At 41.1% G+C, this 23,741-nt stretch overlaps 12 non-coding genes and 3 pseudogenes across 12 annotated transcripts; 9 read left to right on the top strand and 6 right to left on the bottom strand.

Annotated features, from left to right (window-relative positions):
* The first annotated feature begins 521 nt into the window (after positions 1-521).
* LOC133562777 (5S ribosomal RNA) lies at positions 522-640 on the top strand. The gene has a single exon (XR_009808909.1). It is a non-coding gene; the product is annotated as a 5S ribosomal RNA (ribosomal RNA).
* Positions 641-1,265: 625 nt separating this feature from the next.
* LOC133563013 (5S ribosomal RNA) lies at positions 1,266-1,374 on the top strand (annotated as a pseudogene).
* Positions 1,375-1,836: 462 nt separating this feature from the next.
* On the bottom strand, positions 1,837-1,955 carry LOC133562891 (5S ribosomal RNA). The gene has a single exon (XR_009808936.1). It is a non-coding gene; the product is annotated as a 5S ribosomal RNA (ribosomal RNA).
* Positions 1,956-6,734: 4,779 nt separating this feature from the next.
* LOC133562974 (5S ribosomal RNA) lies at positions 6,735-6,853 on the top strand. The gene has a single exon (XR_009808969.1). It is a non-coding gene; the product is annotated as a 5S ribosomal RNA (ribosomal RNA).
* Positions 6,854-7,550: 697 nt separating this feature from the next.
* LOC133562921 (5S ribosomal RNA) lies at positions 7,551-7,669 on the bottom strand. Its single transcript, XR_009808949.1, has one exon. It is a non-coding gene; the product is annotated as a 5S ribosomal RNA (ribosomal RNA).
* A 1,944-nt stretch (positions 7,670-9,613) lies between these two features.
* On the top strand, positions 9,614-9,732 carry LOC133562887 (5S ribosomal RNA). Its single transcript, XR_009808931.1, has one exon. It is a non-coding gene; the product is annotated as a 5S ribosomal RNA (ribosomal RNA).
* Positions 9,733-10,345: 613 nt separating this feature from the next.
* Positions 10,346-10,464, top strand: LOC133562883 (5S ribosomal RNA). Its single transcript, XR_009808925.1, has one exon. It is a non-coding gene; the product is annotated as a 5S ribosomal RNA (ribosomal RNA).
* A 1,099-nt stretch (positions 10,465-11,563) lies between these two features.
* LOC133563011 (5S ribosomal RNA) lies at positions 11,564-11,672 on the top strand (annotated as a pseudogene).
* Positions 11,673-12,363: 691 nt separating this feature from the next.
* On the bottom strand, positions 12,364-12,482 carry LOC133562847 (5S ribosomal RNA). The gene has a single exon (XR_009808916.1). It is a non-coding gene; the product is annotated as a 5S ribosomal RNA (ribosomal RNA).
* A 1,498-nt stretch (positions 12,483-13,980) lies between these two features.
* Positions 13,981-14,099, top strand: LOC133563006 (5S ribosomal RNA). The gene has a single exon (XR_009808977.1). It is a non-coding gene; the product is annotated as a 5S ribosomal RNA (ribosomal RNA).
* Positions 14,100-17,241: 3,142 nt separating this feature from the next.
* On the top strand, positions 17,242-17,360 carry LOC133562914 (5S ribosomal RNA). The gene has a single exon (XR_009808947.1). It is a non-coding gene; the product is annotated as a 5S ribosomal RNA (ribosomal RNA).
* A 369-nt stretch (positions 17,361-17,729) lies between these two features.
* LOC133562954 (5S ribosomal RNA) lies at positions 17,730-17,848 on the bottom strand. The gene has a single exon (XR_009808964.1). It is a non-coding gene; the product is annotated as a 5S ribosomal RNA (ribosomal RNA).
* A 2,186-nt stretch (positions 17,849-20,034) lies between these two features.
* LOC133563025 (5S ribosomal RNA) lies at positions 20,035-20,143 on the top strand (annotated as a pseudogene).
* Positions 20,144-20,815: 672 nt separating this feature from the next.
* LOC133562832 (5S ribosomal RNA) lies at positions 20,816-20,934 on the bottom strand. Its single transcript, XR_009808914.1, has one exon. It is a non-coding gene; the product is annotated as a 5S ribosomal RNA (ribosomal RNA).
* A 2,412-nt stretch (positions 20,935-23,346) lies between these two features.
* LOC133562941 (5S ribosomal RNA) lies at positions 23,347-23,465 on the bottom strand. Its single transcript, XR_009808958.1, has one exon. It is a non-coding gene; the product is annotated as a 5S ribosomal RNA (ribosomal RNA).
* Positions 23,466-23,741: the final 276 nt, after the last annotated feature.

Genomic DNA, 23,741 nt, shown 5'->3' with positions numbered 1-23,741 from the left:
AAACATGGAAAAACAACCTTTATAAATGAAACAGTTCACAGCGTGAGTTTTGGCAGAAAGTTGGGACCAACTTTAGCTCGACATGAGATCCCACAGGTTGTATAAAACGATAATGGATACTGTTACAACTTTATTATATCCATTTATAATATAAAAATAAGTACATGTGCAATATGAGATTTAATCCAAGCTCAGAAACACTTTCAATATCAATTATATCTATTGACAGTTTGATCATTTCCTCCCTTTTCCTCCTACAAAATATCATAAACTTTGTTTTTTTACATTTAATGATAATTTATTGACTTCAAACTATCGCTTAAGTTTAATCATTGAACACTTGAACTCCTTACAGTTGTAACAGTATCCATTATTGTTTTATACAACCTGCGGGATCTCATGTCGAGCTAAAGTTCGTCCCAACTTTCTGCCAAAGCTCACGCTGTAAGACAAATAGTCCTTTTGTCCCAGCTCGTCTGTAAGAGTTGCATTTAAAAAGGTTGTTTTTCCATGTTTGTTAGGCTTACGGCCATACTACCCTGAACACGCCCGATCTCGTCCGATCTCGGAAGCTAAGCAGGGTTGGGCCTGGTTAGTACTTGGATGGGAGACCGCCTGGGAATACCAGGTGCTGTAAGCTTTTACACTCACGCCAGAGGGCGCTGTTTCTCACTAAAAAAAGCAATATTCATTTTACACTAACATGACTAATATTTATCCATCTTTGGCCTGTTTTTGCCATCTTACCCGGCTACAAAAACACATGTCATATTATAAATTCACCAATCAAGGACTTTTGAGCGCTAATAGGCCATCAATATGTTCAAGACTGAGTGATATGTGTTATGTTTCCCGTGCAAACATATGTAGGACAACTATTGGATTATTCACAAAACGTCTTTAATGGCGTCAGGTAGGACATCAGCTAATGACACACACCTGCTGCTTTCTTCTTCGCTATATATGTACTAAAGCAGTGGTCCCCAACCACTGATTGGTACCGGGCCGCAGAAGAATGTTTTATTAATTTTTATTTAAAAAAAAAAAAATATTAAATAGTTTTTTATTTTTTTATTTATTTATTTATTTCTTATTAAATCAACATAAAAAACACAATATACACTTGCAATTAGTGCACCAACCACAAAACCTCCCTTTTTCATGACAAAAACGTCCCTTTTTCATGACAAAGAAAAAACAAAACAAAAACCAAAGCACAAAAAAAAGAGTTGCATTTAAAAAGGTTGTTTTTCCATGTTTGTTCGGCTTACGGCCATACTACCCTGAACTCGTCCGATCTCGGAAGCTAAGCAGGGTCGGGCCTGGTTAGTACTTGGATGGGAGACCGCCTGGGAATACCAGGTGCTGTAAGCTTTTACACTCACGCCAGAGGGCGCTGTTTCTCACTCAAAAAACAACCCTCTTCATTTCACTTTCACTTCATTTTACACTAACATGACTAATATTTATCCATCTTTGGCCTTTTTTTGTTATTTTAAAACACATCATATTATAAATTCAGCAATCAAGGACTTTTGAGCGTTGCAGACGGCAGACGTTTCAGAACCATGCGAACCCGCACAAATAGACTCAAGAACAGTTTCTACCCCTGGGCCATAACTGCACTAAACGCAGCTGGATTGTAAAAAAATAAAAATAAAAATAAAACCTCAGCCACCGGTCAATCACGATCCAGGACTGTGCAATCAGTGGTTACATGCCAACTGGACAATATTTACCATATTTATTAGTCATGTTAGTGTAAAATGAAGTGAAAGTGAAATGAAGAGGGTTGCTTTTTAAGTGAGAAACAGCGCCCTCTGGCGTGAGTGTAAAAGCTTACAGCACCTGGTATTCCCAGGCGGTCTCCCATCCAAGTACTAACCAGGCCCGACCCTGCTTAGCTTCCGAGATCGGACGAGATCGGGCGTGTTCAGGGTAGTATGGCCGTAAGCTGAACAAATATGGAAAAACAACATTTTTAAATGCAACTCTTACAGACGAGCTGGGACAAAAGGACTATTTGTCTTACAGCGTGAGCTTTGGCAGAAAGTTGGGACGAACTTTAAATCGACATGAGATCCCACAGGTTGTATAAAACGATAATGGATACTGTTACAACTGTAAGGAGTTCAAGTGTTCAATGATTAAACTTAATAGATAGTTTGATGTCAATAAATTATCATTAAATGTAAAAAAAACAAAGTTTATGATATTTTGTTTGGAGGAAAAGGGAGGAAATGATCAAACTGTCAATAGATGTAAATGATATTGAAAGTGTTTCTGAGCTTGGATTAAATCTCATATTGCACATGTACTTATTTTTGTATTATAAATGGTGTGGCAAATGCAAGAAACAGAACGTTGTCTCTTCAAGGTCTTTATTGTAAACTGCCAACATGAGAAAATCTGACAAACACAACACAACATGCAATATTTAAAGTGTCTCCCAGTACAACAAACCACACCCCTTCTGCTGGGTGTGAGAATGGTCCTAGTGCCCCCCCCCCCCCCCCCGAACACCCAGACAGCAAGTTATGGGGAAAACATTACCGGGGGCCTCACTTGTCTGCCGCAACGGGTAAAATGTCTATCCCGCGGGGGAGCGGGTGTACCCTGTGGGGAAGAACAAATAACAGGGCCCGGTGGAGGCGAAGGACAATCAACCCTAACAGGATTTGGAGGGCGACCTCGGCGGGGGACTTGGCCCGGCAGTACTTCTTCACCCGCAACACAATGCGCCGGTTTAAGCCTGTCTATGGAAACGCATTCCCTGCGCCCGCCCATATCCAGCACAAAGGTTTTAGGACCGTGTTCCAGCACCCTAAATGGGCCATCGTAAGGGGGTTGGAGGGGCGAACGGTGGGCGTCGTGACGAACAAAAACAAAACAGGCATTTTTAAGCTCCAATGGCACAAAAGATTTAGGGAAACAGTGGTGGACTGGGCCAGGAGCCAAGGAGCCCCTCGGCCAAAAGGGAAACGATCGCGGGGCACCACCCGCAGGTAAAAATTCACCCGGAACACGGAGCGGTTGACCAAACACCAATTCAGCGGGGGCCGCAGCAAGATCCTCTTTAGGGGCCGAGCGCAACCCGAGCATAACCCAAGGTAAACGGTCAACCCAATTGCTATCCACGAGCGCCGCACGCAAAGCTGCCTTAAGCGACCGGTGAAAACGTTCACATAAACCGTTAGCTTGGGGATGGTAGGCTGTAGTACGGTGCACCTGTACACCCAATGACTGCGCCAACGCTGACCAAAGCTCCGACACGAATTGGGATCCCCTGTCCGAGGTGATATCGGATGGCGTGCCAAAACGCGCAACCCAGGCCGACAGAAACGCACGGGCAACGTCTACAGAGGCAGTGGAGGAAAGAGGAACCGCTTCAGGCCATCTGGTGGTGCGATCTACCATCGTTAGCAAGTGTGTATAACCCTGCGACGGAGGGAGGGGGCCAACTAAGTCCACATGCACGTGGTCAAACCGCCTGACCGGAATCGTAAATGGTTCGAGGGGCGCCTTAGTGTGCCGGTGGACCTTAGCACGCTGACATGCCACGCATGCGGCAGCCCACTGCCTAACATCCTTCCTAAGGCCAGCCCAAACAAACTTGGCACCAACTAACTTGACGGAAGCCCGAACGCCAGGGTGCGACAGGGAGTGTATTGCGTCAAAAACCCGGCGGCGCCAGTCCACCGGGACGACAGGTCGAGGGCGGCCAGTGGACACATCACAAAGGAGGGCGGGACCGCCATCCTGCACCACCACCTCCTTGAGCACAAGTGCCGTACCTTCAGCTTTGAGTGCGCGGATGCCGGGGTCGTCGGGCTGGTCAGCAGCCATTCCCGAAAAATCTAAACCGAGCTGCACGGGGCACACGAGTACGCGTGAGAGACAGTCAGCCACAGGGTTGGCCTTACCGGCCACATGCTGAATGTCCGTAGTGAACTCCGAGATGGACGACAAGTGACGCTGCTGACGGGCTGACCAAGGCTCCGTGACCTTTGACATGGCAAACGTCAGGGGTTTGTGATCAACAAAAGCCGTAAAAGATCGACCCTCCAACAGAAAACGAAAATGGCGTGTCGCGAGATACAGTGCTAACAATTCTCGATCAAATACGCTGTACTTACGCTCATTATCTCGCAGTTTGCGACTGAAGAACGCAAGAGGCTGCCACACATTCGCCACCCGCTGCTCAACCACAGCACCCACGGCGACATCAGACGCATTCGTCATCAAGGCCACGGGCGCCGTGGAAACAGGGTGGGCGAGAAGAGTAGCCCCTGCGAGTGCGGATTTTGCTTTCTGAAAAGCTTGGACCCGCTGAGGAGTCCATTCGAGGGAATCGCTAGCCTTTTTATTACGTAGGGCACCATAAAGAGGCTGCAGGAGGTGGGCAGCGCGCGGAAGGAACCGATTATAAAAATTAATCATGCCCAAAAACTCCTGTAGAGCTTTGACAGTGGAGGGACGAGGAAAATCCGCCACTGCCTGCACCTTCGAAGGCAAAGGAATGGCACCCTGGGACGAAATACGGTGACCTAAAAAATCAATCCCCGACAGCCCAAACTGACATTTAGAAGGATTGACAATCAGGCCGTGCTCGTCAAGACGTTTGAACACTTGTGTTAGATGTGACTGGTGCTCTTCAGCTGAAGGACTCGCCACCAAAATGTCGTCAAGATAAACAAACACAAAATTGAGCCCGCGCAACACTGAGTCCATTAATCTTTGAAATGTTTGTGCTGCCCCCTTCAGGCCAAAAGGCATACGCAGGAACTCAAAAAGTCCAAACGGGGTTATTACTGCGGTCTTGGGCACGTCCTCGGCGCGCACCGGAACCTGGTGGTAACCGCCAACTAGGTCTACCTTTGAAAAAATGGCGGCACCAGCCAGGCGCGCCGAAAAGTCCTGGATGTGCGGAATAGGGTAGCGGTCGTGCGTTGTGATGTTGTTAAGGCGGCGAAAATCCCCACAAGGACGCCAGGAACCGTCTGACTTAGGCACCATGTGCAAGGGCGAAGCCCACGGGCTATTAGAACGTCTAACGATGCCTAAACGCTCCATAGTAGCAAACTCCTCTTTAGCGATGGTCGATTTAGCCGCGTCAAGACGGCGCGCGCGCGCAAAAACTGGCGGGCCAACCGTGGGAATAAAATGTTCCACGCCGTGTTTAGTGTCCGCGGTGGAAAAAGCGGGAGTGGTTAATGACGGAAAATCCGCCAGCAAACGCTGAAAAACGTCACCAGATACCGAATAATTAGCGTGTGTGAACGGTCCAAGTCCCCCTGCCTTACATGTAAAAGATGAAAAAGACACAGCATCAATCCATCGGCGGTTAGCAATATCAACAAGCAGTCCATTAGCACACAGAAAATCCGCGCCAATAATGAGGACCGTGATGGCGGCGATGATAAAATTCCACTGGAAATTGCGTCCACTGAAGCACACAGTCACCAACCTGGAACCGAATGTGTCGATTGATGAGCCGTTGGCGGCACTCAGCAGCGGCCCGCAGCCACCTGTCGCCTTGTCCGCGTCTGTGGCAGGTAGCAGGCTGACTTGCGAACCGGAGTCCACCAGGAAACGTCTCCTTGACGACGAGTCAGCGATGAAAAGCCGCTCACATGCTTCGCCGGCGCCCACAGCCGCCACTGAACGCTGGCGATGGAGTTTTCCCGGGGCCATGAAGGAACAAAGAGGGACACACCGTCGGGCTTTGGCGCCAAAACGTTGATGGAAGAAGCACTGGCTTGCTTCGCGCCGTTCCCGGGTAGCGACTCCCGCCACTATCGCTGAGTCCGCGTTCTCCGTCGTCTGCAGCGGGGGCGCTTCCACGCTCTGCACGGCAAACCGTCTGGAAGCCACCAGCACCCGGTCAGCTTCTTCAGCCAAGCCCCGGTAATCGCAGGAGGCCAGGGAAGTGGAGTTAGCAAGCACCGCACGGGCCGCAGGTGGAAACTGCCGCAAGAAAAGATGCGGGAAAATGAACCCGCCTTCCTCGGAGCCCAGCAACGACAGCATACTGTCCATTAAATCCACGGCGGTGCCATCGCCCAGACCAGGGAAAGAAGTCTATCTGCCCTCTCAGCATCAGACAGTGTGAACCTCCGAAGCAGGAAGTTCTTGAGGGCGGGGTATTTGTCGCTCCGTGGAGGGTTTCGCAAAATCTGCATCGCGCGGCAAGTGGTTGCCTGGTCGAGTGATGTCACAACCAAGTGATACCGGGAGTCGTCGCCGGTTATCCCTCGCAGGTTGAAGAGAGACTCGACGTGTTGAAACCATGAGGCCGGGTCGCTCTCCCAGAACTCCGGAAGCACGCAGGTAGACGGAGCCACAGGTTGCTGGAGATGGGGCGACATGGCCGATGAAGACACCTCTTCTGCGCGAAACATTGTCGGGGTCACCAATGTGGCAAATGCAAGAAACAGAACGTTGTCTCTTCAAGGTCTTTATTGTAGACTGCCAACATGAGAAAATCTGACAAACACAACACAACATGCAATATTTAAAGTGTCTCCCAGTACAACAAACCACACCCCTTCTGCTGGGTGTGAGAATGGTCTTAGTGCCCGCCACAATGGATATAATAAAGTTGTAACAGTATCCATTATTGTTTTATACAACCTGTGGGATCTCATGTCGAGCTAAAGTTCGTCCCAACTTTCTGCCAAAGCTCACGCTGTGAGCTGTTTCATTTAAAAATGTTGTTTTTCCATGTTTGTTCGGCTTACGGCCATACTACCCTGAACACGCCCGATCTTGTCCGATCTTGGAAGCTAAGCAGGGTCGGGCCTGGTTAGTACTTGGATGGGAGACCGCCTGGGAATACCAGGTGCTGTAAGCTTTTACACTCACGCCAGAGGGCGCTGTTTCTCACTAAAAAAAGCAACCCTCTTCATTTCACTTTCACTTCATTTTACACTAACATGACTAATATTTATCCATCTTTGGCCTTTTTTTGCTATTTTAAAACACATCATATTATAAATTCAGCAATCAAGGACTTTTGAGCGCTGCAGACGGCAGACGTTTCAGAACCATGCGAACCCGCACAAATAGACTCAAGAACAGTTTCTACCCCTGGGCCATAACTGCACTAAACGCAGCTGGATTGTAAAAAAATAAAATTAAAATAAAAACTGAGCCACCGGTCAATCACGATCCGGGACTGTGCAATCAGTGGTTACATGCCAACTGGACAATATTTACCATATTTATTTACATATTTAATCCAAAATAAGAAGCCTGCACAGCATAGGCGGTAGGAAATATTGACTCCCACCCCCTCAGCACACTGGGAATCAGCATTAATCCTCTCTAGTCAGTTTTACTAGTCACTTTATACTTTTTATTGTCTCGTTGTTTTTTTACATTGCCTCTTAGAGTGGTCTTAGGCCATATTGTATATTGTGTTGTTTCTTCTTTTTTAAATGCAAAGCACGTCAGGGAATATTAGTCATGTTAGTGTAAAATGAAGTGAAAGTGAAATGAAGAGCATTGTTTTTTGAGTGAGAAACAGCGCCCTCTGGCGTGAGTGTAAAAGCTTACAGCACCTGGTATTCCCAGGCAGTCTCCCATCCAAGTACTAACCAGGCCCGACCCTGCTTAGCTTCCGAGATCGGACGAGATCGGGCGTGTTCAGGGTAGTATGGCCGTAAGCCCAACAAACATGGAAAAACAACCTTTTTAAATGAAACAGCTCACAGTGTGAGCTTTGGCAGAAAGTTGGAACGAACTTTAGCTCAACATGAGATCCCACAGGTTGTATAAAACGATAACCAGAGGTGGGTAGAGTAGCCAGAAATTGTACTCAAGTAAGAGTACTGTTACTTTAGAGACTCAAGTAAAAGTAAGAAGTAGTCACCCAAATATTTACTTGAGTAAAAGTAAAAAGTATGTTGTGAAAAAACTACTCAAGTACTGAGTAACTGATGAATAACCTGTTCGTTTAATGATTACGGCAACACATAAAAATAGCAATGAGCAAATTCAGAGCCAGGAATATCTCTTAAGCAACTAAAACAATATTATATATTAAATAATACATTAAAATAAAAAAAATTAAGGCAAATTGAGCCACAGTAACTTAACAGCACCATAGCCTCAGTAGGCATTTATTGATTGATTGATTGATTGATTGACACTTTTATTAGTAGATTGCACAGTACAGTACATATTCCGTACAATTGACCACTAAATGGTAACACCCCAATAAGTTTTTCAACGTTAATCAATTACTTAATAAATGACCAAGTCGAGGTGATCTACCTCATATATACATACACACATATCATGTACAGTGTATATATATATATATATACAAACCTTTATATATACAGTATAAAATGTATATTTATTTATTTTGCCGTTTTTGTTGACATGTTAAAGGTGTTTTAATGAATATACATGCATGTTTAACATATAAATTCCTATCTTTCATGAAGACAAGAATATAAGTTGGTGTATTACCTGATTCTGATGACTTGCATTGATTGGAATCAGACAGTATAGTGCTGATAACATTTTCAAATGGAGGAGAAAAAAAGTTCCTCCTTCCTGTCTAATACCACATGAAAGTCGTTGGTTTTTGACATCTTATTTGTCCAGCTTCCATATTGGTTTTTATACACTTTACAAGAAATACATTGGCGGCAAACTCCGTAACTTGCTAGCTTGTTTGCGCTGGCTTTCGGAGACTCTTATTTTGTTGACACAGGCGCGATGGAACGGCGCTTTTATTGTGAAGACAGGAACTGTGCGATCAGTCTTTAGGCTTTTGACGGGAAGTACGGTTGGAATAAAAAGTGTCTTTTTTCCTTTACACTTTTGATTGATTGGTTGATTGATTGGAACTTTTATTATTAGATTGCACAGTACAGTACATATTCTGTACAGTTGACCACTAAATGGTAACACCCCGATAAGTTTTTCAACATGTCGGGTTCTATGTGTGACGGTCACGTGACCACCTGGCTCTGTTTGATTGGTCCAACATCACCAGTGACTACATTTGATTGGTGAAACACAGGCATGCGTAGATTCTACTTTGAATGTGTGTCTGACAAAATCAAAACAAACATTAACAGATCAATAAAAAAAAAAGTAGCGAATAACGACCTGATTGCAGATAAATGGAGCGGAGTAAAAGTAGCGTTTCTTCTCTATAAATATACTCAAGTAAAAGTAAAAGTATGTTGCATAAAATTTACTCTTAGAAGTACAATTTATCCCAAAAGTTACTCAAGTAGATGTAACGGAGTAAATGTAGCGCGTTACTACCCACCTCTGCTCATCAGTTACTCAGTACTTGAGTCGTTTTTTCACAACATACTTTTTACTTTTACTCACGTAAATATTTGGGTGACTACTTCTTACTTTTACTTGAGTAATAAATCTCTAAAGTAACAGTACTCTTACTTGAGTACAATTTCTGGCTACTCTACCCACCTCTGGTTATCGCTTTATTCAACCTGTGGGATCTCATGTCGAGCTAAAGTTCGTCCCAACTTTCTGCCAAAGCTCACGCTGTAAGACAAATAGTCCTTTTGTCCCAGCTCGTCTGTAAGAGTTGCATTTAAAAAGGTTGTTTTTCCATGTTTGTTCGGCTTACGGCCATACTACCCTGAACACGCCCGATCTCGTCCGATCTCGGAAGCTAAGCAGGGTCGGGCCTGGTTAGTACTTGGATGGGAGACCGCCTGGGAATACCAGGTGCTGTAAGCTTTTACACTCACGCCAGAGGGCGCTGTTTCTCACTCAAAAAACACTCATCTTCATTTCACTTTCACGACATTTTACTCTAACATGACTAATATTTATCCATCTTTGGCCTGTTTTTGCCAACTTACCCGGCTACAAAAACACATGTCATATTATAAATTCACCAATCAAGGACTTTTGAGCGCTGATAGTCCACCAATATGTTCAAGACTGAGTGATATGTGTTATGTTTCCCGTGCAAACATATGTAGGACAACTATTGGATTATTCACAAAACGTCTTTAATGGCGTCAGGTAGGACATCAGCTAATGACACACACCTGCTGCTTTGTTCTTCACTATATATGTACTAAAGCAGTGGTCCCCAACCACTGATTGGTACCGGGCCCCAGAAGAATGTTTTATTCATTTTTATTTAAAAAAAAAAAAAAATTAAATACTTTTTTTTTTTTTTTTTTTTTTCTTATTAAATCAACATAAAAAACACAATATACACTTACAATTAGTGCACCAACCACAAAACCTCCCTTTTTCATGACAAAGAAAAAACAAAACAAAAACCAAAGCACAAAAAAAAGAGTTTCATTTAAAAAGGTTGTTTTTCCATGTTTGTTCGGCTTACGGCCATACTACCCTGAACACGCCCGATCTCGTCCGATCTCGGAAGCTAAGCAGGGTCGGGCCTGGTTAGTACTTGGATGGGAGACCGCCTGGGAATACCAGGTGCTGTAAGCTTTTACACTCACGCCAGAGGGCGCTGTTTCTCACTCAAAAAACAACCCTCTTCATTTCACTTTCACTTCATTTTACACTAATATGACTAATATTTATCCATCTTTGGTCTGTTTTTGCTATCTTCAAACATATCATATCATAAATTCAACAATCAATAACTTTTGAGCGCTGCAGACGGCAGATGTTTCAGAACCATGAGAACCCGCACAAATAGACTCAAGAACAGTTTCTACATCTGGGCCATAACTGCACTAAATGCAGTTGGATTGTAAAAAAAAAAAAAAAATTAAAATAAAAACTGAGCCACCGGTCAATCACGATCCGGGACTGTGCAATCAGTGGTTACATGCCAACTGGACAATATTTACCATATTTATTTACATATTTATTTCAAAATAAAAAGCCTGCACAGCATAGGCGGTAGGAAATATTGACTCCCACCCCCTCAGCACACTGGGAATCAGCATTAATCCTCTCTAGTCAGTTTTACTAGTCACTTTATACTTTTTATTGTCTCGTTGTTTTTTTACATTGCCTCTTAGAGTGGTCTTAGGCCATATTGTATAAAAAAAGAAAAAGTTTATGATTTTTTTGGGGAAGAGCAAAAGAGAGGAAACAATCAAACTGTCAATAGATGGAATTGATATTGAAAGGGTTTCTGAGCTTAGATTTTGTATAAAACGATAATGGATACAGTTACAACTTTATTATATCCATTTATAATATAAAAATAAGTACATGTGCAATATGAGATTTAATCCAAGCTCAGAAACACTTTCGATATCAATTACATCTATTGACAGTTTGATCATTTCCTCCCTTTTCCTCCTACAAAATATCATAAACTTTGTTTTGTTTTTTACATTTAATGATAATTTATTGACATCAAACAATCGCTTAAGTTTAATCATTGAACACTTGAACTCCTTACAGTTGTAACAGTATCCATTATCATTTTATACAACCTGTGGGATCTCATGTCGAGCTAAAGTTCGTCCCAACTTTCTGCCAAAGCTCACGCTGTAAGACAAATAGTCCTTTTGTCCCAGCTCGTCTGTAAGAGTTGCATTTAAAAAGGTTGTTTTTCCATGTTTGTTCGGCTTACGGCCATACTACCCTGAACACGTCCGATCTCGGAAGCTAAGCAGGGTCGGGCCTGGTTAGTACTTGGATGGGAGACCGCCTGGGAATACCAGGTGCTGTAAGCTTTTACACTCACGCCAGAGGGCGCTGTTTCTCACTCAAAAAACAATGCTCTTCACTTCACTTTCACTTCATTTTACACTAACATGACTAATGTTTATCCATCTTTGGACTGTTTTTGCCATCTTAAAACACATCATATTATAAATTCAGCAATCAAGGACTTTTGAGTGCTGCAGACGGCAGACATTTCAGAACCATGCGAACCCGCACAAATAGACTCAAGAACAGTTTCTACCCCTGGGCCATAACTGCACTAAACGCAGCTGGATTGTAAAAAAATAAAAAAATAAAATAAAACCTCAGCCACCAGTCAATCACGATCCGGGACTGTGCAATCAGTGGTTACATGCCAACTGGACAATATTTACCATATTTATTTACATATTTAATCCAAAATAAAAAGCCTGCACAGCATAGGCGGTAGGAAATATTGACTCCCACCCCCTCAGCACACTGGGAATCAGCATTAATCCTCTCTAGTCAGTTTTACTAGTCACTTTATACTTTTTATTGTTTTTTTATATTGCCTCTTAGAGTGGTCTTAGGCCATATTGTATATTGTGTTGTTTCTTCTTTTTTTTAATGCAAAGCACCTCAGGGAATATTAGTCATGTTAGTGTAAAATGAAGTGAAAGTGAAATGAAGAGGGTTGCTTTTTGAGTGAGAAACAGCGCCCTCTGGCGTGAGTGTAAAAGCTTACAGCACCTGGTATTCCCAGGCGGTCTCCCATCCAAGTACTAACCAGGCCCGACCCTGCTTAGCTTCCGAGATCGGACGAGATCGGGCGTGTTCAGGGTAGTATGGCCGTAAGCCAAACAAACATGGAAAAACAACCTTTTTAAATGCAACTCTTACAGACGAGCTGGGACAAAAGGACTATTTGTCTTACAGCGTGAGCTTTGGCAGAAAGTTGGGACGAACTTTACCTCGACATGAGATCCCACAGGTTGTATAAAACAATAATGGATACTGTTACAACTGTAAGGAGTTCAACTGTTCAATGATTAAACTTAAGAGATAGTTTGATATCATTAAATTATCATTAGATCAAAAAAAACAAAGTTTATGATATTTTGTAAGAGGAAAAGGGAGGAAACAATCAAACTGTCAATAGATGGAATTGATATTGAAAGGGTTTCTGAGCTTAGATTTTTAGGAGTGATACTGGATGACGATCTGACATGGAAATCTCATTTTGCACATGTAAGGAAAAGATGTCTAAGAGTATTTTTATATCAAACAATGTAAAATATGTGTTAGATTACAGGGCAATGTGTATATTGTATTGTGCACTTATATTGTCATATATCAGCTACTGTGTGGAAGTGTGGGGGAACACACATAAGAGGAACATAAAGGCATTGTAGCAACTACAGAAAAGAGCGATAAGGATTATTCATAAAGTAGATGACTTAGAACACACTAACATATTATTCATTAATTCTGCTTTATTGAAAGTACAGGAGTTAATAAAGTTACAGACATGATGAGTCATGTTTAAAGCTAAAAGTAAAACATTACCAGCAAACTTACAACAAATGTTTGTCATCACTTCTGAGAATGAAGAGCATAGAAGAAAAGGTCATGTCAAAAATCAGTATTCAAGGACAACTTTAAAACAAATGTGTACATCAATGGTGGGAGTTCAACTACGGAATTATCTTTACAATCAGATAAAAGACTGTAGAAATATATTCCAATAAAAAAAAATATGTAAAGACAGAACAATAAGATCATGTGGACAGCCATAAGTGTTTACATTTTGCTTTATATTTATTATTTTACTTATTTTTCTGTCTGGTTTTGTATATGTTTTGTATCATCCCTTGAGGTGTATATTACTTTTTTTTGTTAGGTTTGTACTTCATGAAGTTTTGCACTTTTTTTGTGTGTTTTCATTATATTTGGATGTATTTGTTGGTTTGTATGATATCCATGAAGTGAGACTATGTATTACGTTGAAGAGGGCAGGAAAATATAAGATTTTTCTTCATCCTGCTGCTTCTCAGGCATTGGTGTGTAAATGTATAATTGTATAATTGAGGTATAATCGTCTACGGATCAAAGATGCACATCAATGAAGGAGATAAATAGAAAATGGAAATAGAAATAAATAAAATGAATGACAATGGAGGAGAGAAGTGGAGAAGATGTGACTACTGCTGTTCCAGAGACTGCAAAGGACAGCAGGACTGGTGAAGATGTGACTGTCACTGCGTCACCTGAGCCAACAACAATCACTGTGCCTGAAGACACTGGACCAGCTGACCAGATGGACACATTACCTGTGCTGAGAAGATCTGGACGCAGAGTTGGGACCATACTACCCTGAACACGCCCGATCTCGTCCGATCTTGGAAGCTAAGCAGGGTTGGGCCTGGTTAGTACTTGGATGGGAGACCGCCTGGGAATACCAGGTGCTGTAAGCTTTTACACTCACGCCAGAGGGCGCTGTTTCTCACTCAAAAAACAATGCTCTTCATTTCACTTTCACTTCATTTTACACTAACATGACTAATATTCCTTGAGGTGCTTTGCATTAAAAAAAAAAAGAAGAAACAACACAATATACAATATGGCCTAAGACCACTCTAAGAGGCAATGTAAAAAAACAACGAGACAATAAAAAGTATAAAGTGACTAGTAAAACTGACTAGTGTTAAGTTAGTGTATGTAAGAATAAGATAGAGAGTGACTCGGTGTTTAACTCCTTTACTTTGAACCATTAGCCAGTACAGCGATGACGTCCCATCCGTATATAGCACATACTAACAACAAGCCATCTGATTGGCTAAGGCATCTTCATGCCAATACAGTACAGGTTATATTAACCTTACACAACAACTAGAGAGGATTAATGCTGATTCCCAGTGTGCTGAGGGGGTGGGAGTCAATATTTCCTACCGCCTATGCTGTGCAGGCTTTTTATTTTGGATTAAATATGTAAATAAATATGATAAATATTGTCCAGTTGACGGAGATAGATATCTACATATATCCATATTTTAGAGTTATTTCTTTGTATTCATAGTCATATTTTTAAACAGCTAATGTTCTTCCATTTGTTCTCTTTCTGTTTGCCCATAAATAAACTGTGTGTTAGCCTTGAAGCTTTGGAAAGTAGGAAGTTGGAGTACTTCCTTAATATGTTCTCTTTTCTTGAACAAAGGACCTGTATGTCCCATCTGGGAAGGGTGGGAGCTGGTTGCGTGTTCAAGAAGTAGTGTCTTCCCGTTTGAGAGTTAGATCAATTTGGGCAATGCGATTGAAAGGTTGTATCTAGATTGGTCTCCCAAAGCTTTGGAATAAAGTATCTTACATCCTACTCATTATCTAGGATTCATTGAGACTCATCATGTCTGTAACTTTACTAGCTCCTGTACTTTCAATAAAGCAGAATTAATAAATAATATGTTAGTGTGTTCTAAGTAATCTACTTTATGAATAATCCTTATAGCTCTTTTCTGTAGTTGCTACAATGCCTTTATGTTCCTCTTATGTGTGTTCCCCCACACTTCCACACAGTAGCTGATATATGACAATATAAGTGCACAATACAATATACACTTTGCCCTGTAATCTATCACATATTTTACCTTGTTTGATATAAAAATACTCTCGGACATATTTTGCCGTACATGTGCAAAATGAGATTTCCATGTCAGATCGTCATCCAGTATCACTCCTAAAAATCTAAGCTCAGAAACCCTTTCAATATCAATTCCATCTATTGACAGTTTGATTGTTTCCTCTCTTTTTCTCTTGCAAAAAAAATAATTAACTTTTTTTTTTACATTTAATGATAATTTATTGACATCAAACTATCGCCTAAGTTAATCTTTGAACACTTAAACTCCTTACAGTTGTTACAGTATCCATTATCGCCAGAGGTGGGTAGTAACGCGCTACATTTACTCCGTTACATCTACTTGAGTAACTTTAGGGAGGAATTGTACTTCTAAGAGTAGTTTTTATGCAACATACTTTTACTTTTACTTGAGTATATTTATAGAGAAGAAACGCTACTTTTACTCCGTTCCATTTATCTGCAATCAGGTCGCTAATCTCTACTTTTTTTTTTATCGATCTGTTAATGCACGCTTTGTTTGTTTTGATTTTGTCAGACAAGCATTCAAAGTAGAATCTACGCATGCCTGTGTTTCACCAATCAAATGTAGTCACTGGTGATGTTGGACCAATCAAACAGAGCCAGGCGGTCACATGACCCGACTTAAACAAGTTAAAAAACTTATTGGGGTGTTACCATTTAGTGGTCAACTGTACAGAATATGTACTGTACTGTGCAATCTACTATTAAAAAGTTTCAATCAATCAACCAATCAATCAAAAGTGTAAAGGAAAAAAGACACTTTTTATTTCAACCGTACTTCCCGTCAAAAACCTAAAGACTGATCGCACAGTTCCTGTCTTCACAATAAAAGCGCCGCTCCATCGCGCCTGCGGTAACAAAATAAGAGTCTCCGAGAGGCAGCGCAAACAAGCTAGCAAGCTACAGAGTTTGCCGCCAATGTATTTCTTGTAAAGTGTATAAAAACGAATATGGAAGCTGGACAAATAAGATGCCAAAAACCAACGACTTTCATGATGTATTAGACAGAAAAGAGGAACTTTTTTTCTCCTCCATTTGAAAACCGGGACGTTATCAGCACTATACTGTCTGATTCCAATCAATGCAAGTCATCAGAATCAGGTAATACACCAACTTATATTCTTGTCTTCATGAAAGATAGGAATCTATATGTTAAACATGCATGTATATTCATTAAAACACCTTTAACATGTCAACAAAAACGGCAAAATAAATAAATATACATTTTATACTGTATATATAAAGGTATGTAAGTATATATATATATATATATATATAAATATATATATATATATATATACACTGTACATGATATGTGTGTGTATGTATATATGAGGTAGATCACCTCGACTTGGTCATTTACTAAGTAATTGATTAATGTTGAAAAACTTATTGGGGTGTTACCATTTAGTGGTCAATTGTACGGAATATGTACTGTACTGTGCAATCTACTAATACAAGTTACAATCAATCAATCAATCAATCAATCAATGCCTACTGAGGCTATGGTGCTGTTAAGTTATTGTGGCTCAATTTGCCTTAATTTTTATTTTATTTTAATGTATTATTTAATATATAATATTGTTTTAGTTGCTTGAGAGATATTCCTGGCTCTGAATTTGCTCATTGCTATTTTTATGTTTTTGTGCATTATTTGTTGCCGTAATCATTAAACAAACAGGTTACTCATCAGTTACTCAGTACTTGAGTAGTTTTTTCACAACATACTTTTTACTTTTACTCAAGTAAATATTTGGGCGACTACTTATTACTTTTACTTGAGTCTCTAAAGTAACAGTACTCTTACTTGAGTACAATTTCTGGCTACTCTACCCACCTCTGATTATCGCTTTATTCAACCTGTGGGATCTCATGTCGAGCTAAAGTTCGTCCCAACTTCCTGCCAAAGCTCACACTGTGAGCTGTTTCATTTAAAAAGGTTGTTTTTCCATGTTTGTTCGGCTTACGGCCATACTACCCTGAACACGCCCGATCTCGTCCGATCTCGGAAGCTAAGCAGGGTCGGGCCTGGTTAGTACTTGGATGGGAGACCGCCTGGGAATACCAGGTACTGTAAGCTTTTACACTCACGCCAGAGTGATGACAAACATTTGTTGTAAATTTGCTGGTAATGTTTTACTTTTAGCTTTAAACATGACTCATCATGTCTGTAACTTTACTAGTTCCTGTACTTTCAATAAAGCAGAATTAATGAATAGTATGTTAGTGTGTTCTAAGTCATCTACTTTATGAATAATCCTTATAGCTCTTTTCTGTAGTTGCTACAATGCCTTTATGTTCCTCCTTACAGTTATAACAGTATCCATAATTGCTATAAAAAGGCCAAAGATGGATAAATATTAGTCATGTTAGTGTAAAATGAAGTGAAAGTGAAATGAAGAGGGTTGATTTTTGAGTGAGAAACAGCGCCCTCTGGCGTGAGTGTAAAAGCTTACAGCACCTGGTATTCCCAGGCGGTCTCCCATCCAAGTACTAACCAGGCCCGACCCTGCTTAGCTTCCGAGATCAGACGAGATCGGGCGTGTTCAGGGTAGTATGGCCGTGAGCCGAATAAACATGGAAAAACAACCTTTTTAAATGCAACTCTTACAGACGAGCTGGGACAAAAGGACTATTTGTCTTACAGCGTGAGCTTTGGCAGAAAGTTGGGACGAACTTTAGCTCGACATGAGATCCCACAGGTTGTATAAAACGATAATCAGAGGTGGGTAGAGTAGCCAGAAATTGTACTCAAGTAAGAGTACTGTTACTTTAGAGATTTATTACTCAAGTAAAAGTAAGGAGTAGTCACCCAAATATTTACGGGAGTAAAAGTAAAAAGTATGTTGTGAAAAAACGACTCAAGTACTGAGTAACTGATGAGCAGAGGTGGGTAGTAACGCGCTACATTTACTCCGTTACATCTACTTGAGTAACTTTTGGGATAAATTGTACTTCTAAGAGTAAATTTTATGCAACATACTTTTACTTGCGTATATTTATAGAGAAGAAATGCTACTTTTACTCCGCTCCATTTATCTGCAATCAGGTCGCTACTCGCTACTTTTTTTTTTGATTTGTTTTGATTTTGTCAGACACGCATTCACAGTGGAATCTACGCATGCCTGTGTTTCACCAATCAAATGCAGTCACTGGTGACGTTGGACCAATCAAACAGAGCCAGGTGGTCACGTGACCTTCACACGTAGAACCCGACATGTTGAAAAACTTATTGGGGTGTTACCATTTAGTGGTCAACTGTACGGAATATGTACTGTACTGTGCAATCTACTAATAAAAGTTTCAATCAATCAATCAATCAATCAAAAGTGTAAAGGAAAAAAGACACTTTTTATTTCAACCGTACTTCCCGTCAAAAGCCTAAAGACTGATCGCACAGTTCCTGTCTTCACAATAAAAGTGCCGCTCCATCGCGCCTGCGCTAACAAAATAAGAGTCTCCGAGAGGCAGCGCAAACTAGCTAGTAAGCTACACAGTTTGCCGCCAATGTATTTCTTGTAAAGTGTATAATAACGAATATGGAAGCTGGACAAATAAGATGCCAAAAAAAAACGACGGTCATGATGTATTAGACAGGAAGGAGGAACTTTTTTTCTCCTCCATTTGAAAATGTGGACATCTGATTCCAATCAATGCAAGTCATCAGAATCAGGTAATACACCAACTTATATTCTTGTCTTCATGAAAGATAGGAATCTATATGTTAAACATGCATGTATATTCATTAAAACACCTTCAAAATGTCAACAAAAACGGCAAAATAAATAAATATACATTTTATACTGTATATATAAAGGTATGTAAGTATATATATAGGTTTACATGAGTCTTTGCAGAGCTTATGCTGGGAGCATGAGTCTATTTTGTAGCTGGTGACAGAGCATCCGCCAGGACAAAGTGTACCAGGCGTGTAGATGAGGTGGAAGATGAGGTGGAAATCATAGCGTTGTTGCTCTATCATGAGTTTTTGGATTCTTGGAGACATCTGGCTGAGATTCTTCTTGATTATTGCAATCAATGCTTTGTGGTCTGTAGCTGCTACAAATGCTGGAAGGCCGTAGACGTAACTGTGGAATTTTCTAAATCCATACACAAATCCTAAGCCAGTGGTAAGCAAACTCCGGACATCTGGCCCGTTCGTCCCTTTAGTACGGCCCAGAAAATATTAAAAGAGAATTGAGCAAAGATCTGTTTAGAGAATTGCCACAACAAATCTGATACTGGACTTGGATGCACTGTGAAAAAGGGTGATCAACAACACTGCTCCCACTAAAAGAGAATGTAAGTGTGAACCCTTTAACACCATTTTTATGTTCCTCTGATGTCCTGATATGATATTGTTGAAAATAGATGTACTAGGATGAACATAGACCATGTTTGAGAAGTCTAGTCTTAGTTCCAACACATATGATATGCTTTGGAATGCACCTCTCTCACATTTCACAAGCCAATGTGGCCCCTGAGCCAAAAGCATTCTTGTGTGTTAAACTCACTCGACCAATTAAGAGGATTCTGAGTCTACGTGTACCGTTGCATTCTGGGATATTTGCTAAACAGAACTCTGACTCACACTAGTGAAGTATTTTGCGGCCTTTAACTACCATCTGCAACCTCATTTTCTGACAAAAGTGTGTGTGTAACGCTAATAAGTTATCCGTCACAGGGGTGGTCATTTTGTCCCAGCTCGTCTGTAAAAGTTTCATTTAAAAAGGTTGTTTTTCCATGTTTGTTTGACTTACGGCCATACTACCCTGAACACGTCCGATCTCGGAAGCTAAGCAGGGTCGGGCCTGGTTAGTACTTGGATGGGAGACTGCCTGGGAATACCAGGTGCTGTAAGCTTTTACACTCACGCCAGAGGGCGCTGTTTCTCACTCAAAAAAGCAACCCTCTTCATTTCACTTTCACTTCATTTTACAGTAACATGACTAATATTCCCTGAGGTGCTTTGCATTAAAAAAAAAAGAAGAAACAACACAATATACAATATGGCCTAAGACAACTCTAAGAGGCAATGTAAAAAACAACGAGACAATAAAAAGTATAAAGTGACTAGTAAAACTGACTAGAGAGGATTAATGCTGATTCCCAGTGTGCTGAGGGGGTGGGAGTCAATATTTCCTACCGCCTATGCTGTGCAGGCTTTTTATTTTGGATTAAATATGTAAATAAATATGGTAAATATTGTCCAGTTGGCATGTAACCACTGATTGCACAGTCCCGGATCGTGATTTTTATTTTTTTTACAATCCAGCTGCGTTTAGTGCAGTTATGGCCCAGGGGTAGAAACTGTTCTTGAGTCTATTTGTGCGGGATCGCATGGTTCTGAAACGTCTGCTGTCTGCAGCGCTTAAAAGTCCTTGATTGCTGAATTTATAATATGATGTGTTTGAAGATGGCAAAAACAGGCCAAAGATGGATAAATATTAGTCATGTTAGTGTAAAATGACGTGAAAGTGAAAGAAGAGCATTGTTTTTATAGTGAGAAACAGCGCCATCTGGCGTGAGTGTAAAAGCTTACAGCACCTGGTATTCCCAGGCGGTCTCCCATCCAAGTACTAACCAGGCCCGACCCTGCTTAGCTTCCGAGATCGGACGAGATCGGGCGTGTTCAGGGTAGTATGGCCGTAAGCCGAACAAACATGGAAAAACAACCTTTTTAAATGCAACTCTTACAGACGAGCTGGGACAAAAGGACTATTTGTCTTACAGCCTGCCGCGCATGCGTACACTAATGGCCTTTTTCTGCCTGTGGGATTGTTGTCTTCCTTTGCTACGGCGGTCAACTTGCATTCACCCTGGATATTTGCCTCCCCAGCTCCAGCGGAAGCTCCCCCTCACTGTGCCCACACTGCTCTCTCATGCTGCGGGGAGATTGCAGGAGAGGTGCCGCTCTCAACTCCGCTTCATGCTTAGGCACCATCAACTAATTACTACCGTCTGGACAAATCCACATCTTCTGCATCAAAACACTGATTCATCTAAAAGGAGCTCAAATAAATAGTCCTATCTACTTAATATGCCCGCCCATTGTTTCTTAATTTTAGCATTTATATCCATTTTTAGTGTATCATCAATCAATCAATCAATCAATGTTTATTTATATAGCCCTAAATCACAAGTGTCTCAAAAGGCTGCACAAACCACAAACGACATCCTTGGTACAGAGGATACGGGCAAGGAAAAACTCACCCCAGTGGGATGTCGGAGACAGTGACTATGAGAAACCTTGGAGAGGACCGCATATGTGGGCAACCAGTGCAGGTGAGCCAGTGTAGGTGTAATATGATCAAACTGTCTTTTAGTACAACACACACCCTTTTATTTTTAAAAAGGAATTTGTAAAAAAAAATAAAAACATATGATGTTAAAAATCATGGTTTATTTTCAAAAGATCCCTGCTCATGTGACCTAAAATCCCAAATTCACTTGATATTTGAAATGCTTTTTTCTAGTGTCATTCATACCTTTTTGTTTTAGAGTTTAAAGGCCTACTAAAATTAGATGTTCTTATTTAAACGTGGATAGCAGAACCATTCTGTGTGTCATACTTCATCATTTTGCGATATTGCCATATTTTTGCTGAAATAATTTAGTAGAGAACATCGACGATAACGTTCGCAATTTTTGGTCGCTAATAAAAAAGCCTTGCCTGTACCGGAAGTAGCAGACCATGTGCGCGTGACGTCACGGGTTGTGGAGCTCCTCACATCTGAACATTGTTTACAATCATGGCCACCAGCAGCAAGAGCAATTCGGACCGAGAAAGCAACAATTTCCCCATTAATTTGAGCGAGGATGAAAGATTCGCGGATGAGGATATTGATAGTGAAGGACTAGAAAAAAAATAAAAATAAAGTAAAATAAAAAGCCACGGCTCCAGGTGGCGGCAGTGTGAGCATTTCAGATGTAATTAGACACATTTAGTAGGATAATTCTGGAAGATCCCTTATCTTTTAATAGTGTTTTATTGAGATTGTAAAGACATACCTCAAAGTCGGATGGCTGCGGTGAACACGCCAGTGTCTCTCAGAGAAGCCGAGGAGCCAAGCTCACAGCTGCCTTTTTTGACAGCTACTGCAGGAGGATGCATAATCCACTGAAGTCTCCGGTAAGATATATATATCACAATTTTCCAATCCAAAAACGTGTTGGTTGACGTAGAGAAACATGTTCGCTTGACCGCTCTGTGTTAAAGCTTCACAACAAACAAAGAAACATTGGCTGTATCTCCGTGCTTAAGACAGCTGCAATCCACCGCTTTCCACCAACAGCATTCTTCTTTGACGTCTCCAATATTAATCGAACAAATTGCAAAAGATTCAGCAACACGGATGTCCAAAATACTGTGTAATTATGTGATAAAAAGAGACGACTTTTAGCCGTAAGTGGTGCTGAGCTAGCATGTCCCCTCCAACCAATAACATCACAAACACACGTCATCATACCACCACGTTTTCAACAAGAAACTCTGAGAGAAATTTAAAATTGTAATTTAGTAAACTAAAGCGGCCGTATTGTCATGTGTTGCAATGTTAATATTTCATCATTGATATATAAACTATCAGACTGCGTGGTCGCTAGTAGTGGCTTTCAGTAGGCCTTTAAAAATGGGTAGAGACAAAGTTAAAAAGGGATGTGGTGATAGTTGTTGTACACAATAGAGCCACTAGATGTCAGGCTAGGATCATGTGTGTGTGTGAGTGCTTTAGTACATATATAGTGAAGAAGAAAGCAGCAGGTGTGTGTCATTAGCTGATGTCCTACCTGACGCCATTAAAGACGTTTTGTGAATAATCCAATAGTTGTCCTACATATGTTTGCACGGGAAACATAACACATATCACTCAGTCTTGAACATATTGATGGACTATTAGCGCTCAAAAGTCCTTGATTGGTGACTTTATAATACGATGTGTTTTAAGATGGCAAAAACAGGCCAAAGATGGATAAATATTAGTCATGTTAGTGTAAAATGAAGTGAAAGTGAAATGAAGAGCATTGTTTTTTGAGTGAGAAACAGCGCCCTCTGGCGTGAGTGTAAAAGCTTACAGCACCTGGTATTCCCAGGCGGTCTCCCATCCAAGTACTAACCAGGCCCGACCCTGCTTAGCTTCCGAGATCGGACGAGATCGGGCGTGTTCAGGGTAGTATGGCCGTAAGGCGAACAAAAATGGAAAAACAACCTTTTTAAATGAAACAGCTCACAGTGTGAGCTTTGGCAGAAAGTTGGGACGAACTTTAGCTCGACATGAGATCCCACAGGTTGTATAAAACGATAATGGATACTGTTACAACTGTAAGGAGTTCAACTGTTCAATTATTAAACTTAAACTTTACTTCCAACAGGGTTACAGAGAAGGTTTTTACAAAGAGAAGGGAATTATAATTTAAGAGGAGAACTACTTTTTAAGATCCAATATTGTAGAACAACGCAGAA

The sequence above is a fragment of the Nerophis ophidion genome, linkage group LG01, assembly GCF_033978795.1.
Source record: "Nerophis ophidion isolate RoL-2023_Sa linkage group LG01, RoL_Noph_v1.0, whole genome shotgun sequence".
Lineage (NCBI taxonomy): Eukaryota > Metazoa > Chordata > Actinopteri > Syngnathiformes > Syngnathidae > Nerophis > Nerophis ophidion.
The sequence above is the reverse complement of the archived record's forward strand: the minus strand, read 5'-3'. Positions and strand labels throughout refer to the sequence as shown.